General features: G+C 41.5%; 1 pseudogene; it reads right to left on the bottom strand.

The window, feature by feature from the left end:
- Positions 1 to 386: 386 nt before the first annotated feature.
- Positions 387 to 1007, bottom strand: LOC109562678 (ubiquitin-conjugating enzyme E2 D3 pseudogene; annotated as a pseudogene).
- Between the last annotated feature and the right edge of the window lie 349 nt (positions 1008 to 1356).

Below are 1356 nucleotides of genomic sequence, written 5' to 3'. Positions count from 1 at the left end.
TCTACCATAAGGGTGGTGTCATCTGCATATCTGAGGTTATTGATATTTCTCCCAGCAATCTTGATTCCAGCTTGTTTCTTCCAGTCCAGTGTTTCTCATGATGTACTCTGCCTCAAATCTCTAACAGTGGAAGGCTTAAACCAGAATGGATGCTGCTAGAATAATGCTGCTTCCTTTGATGTGACAACTCAGAATCCATCTCCCTCCCTCTCAGATGATTCTTCAGCATGTTAGAGCAGTGAGGACTGGTTTTAGTCTCATAATCAAGTTAGAGTGAAGACATTGGCCCCATAATACACATGTTCCATTTTTTAAAAAATTCTGAATCTTGGGCAACTCTTCTCTTGTAAGTACGTTACAGTTTCTAAAAGCAGATATTTTCTAAAGCTGGAAGAACTTAAGTCTTCTCAGATGAACATGTGAATGAAAGGAGGAAGGTAAACAAAACATAAAATTAAAAAAGATGAGGTCTGATAGGGGAGCAGCTCGATAAGAAAATCAAAAAAGGAACAGTAATTTAAAGTTTATTCCAGATACAATGCAGGTTATTCTGACTTTAAGGAAGCATCACATGGCATACTTCTGAGTCCATCCCCTAGATATTCTGTTGTACTTATCTCTGTTTTACAGATCCATGCCATCTTTGGCACTATGGGGTCATCTGGGTTTGGATCACATAGCAGTGAACAAATGGATAAAAGTACTTTAGAAATAGATAAAGCAGGAGACCACTGTGATCTTAGACTATCAAGACAAATGCTGCCATTACTGTTAATATTTGGATGATAAATTCTTATTGTAAATGCAACCTGAGGTGATTTGAATGGGTAGTCTGTAGGAAAATGAATTGTCAAAAAGAATACACCTCCTTGATATGGGCTGTCACTACGTCCCATAATTGTGGCTTGCCAGTGAAACATATCATCCCCAACTGGACCTACAGAACATTGTGCTGGAGGGTCATGGGCCAAATCACTAAGTTCCTTATTAATCCGTTTCAGCGCCATAGTCTGCTTTCTGTCTGGTTCCTCACTATCATGGTTTGTGCTCGAAGATCCAGCCAAAACTCTTGATTATTCTGGCGGCTTGGAAGGATTGTCTGTTTCACACTGGCTCTGTCAGACACAGGCTCTTGGTATTGAGGAGGCAATCTCAGGAGAACCTCAAGGCTGGCTAACAGGAACTGTCTGTATTAATTATTATTAGGGACAATTGATGATTTTTATGGGAGGTGGAGAAGGCAATGGCACCCCACTCCAGTATTCTTGCCTGGAGAATCCCATGGATGGAGGAGCCTGGTGGGCTGCAGTCCATGGGGTCGCTGGGAGTCAGACACGACTGAGCGACTTCACTTTC

The sequence above is a fragment of the Bos indicus genome, chromosome 8 (assembly GCF_029378745.1).
Source record: "Bos indicus isolate NIAB-ARS_2022 breed Sahiwal x Tharparkar chromosome 8, NIAB-ARS_B.indTharparkar_mat_pri_1.0, whole genome shotgun sequence".
Classification (NCBI taxonomy): domain Eukaryota; kingdom Metazoa; phylum Chordata; class Mammalia; order Artiodactyla; family Bovidae; genus Bos; species Bos indicus.
The sequence above is the reverse complement of the archived record's forward strand: the minus strand, read 5'-3'. Positions and strand labels throughout refer to the sequence as shown.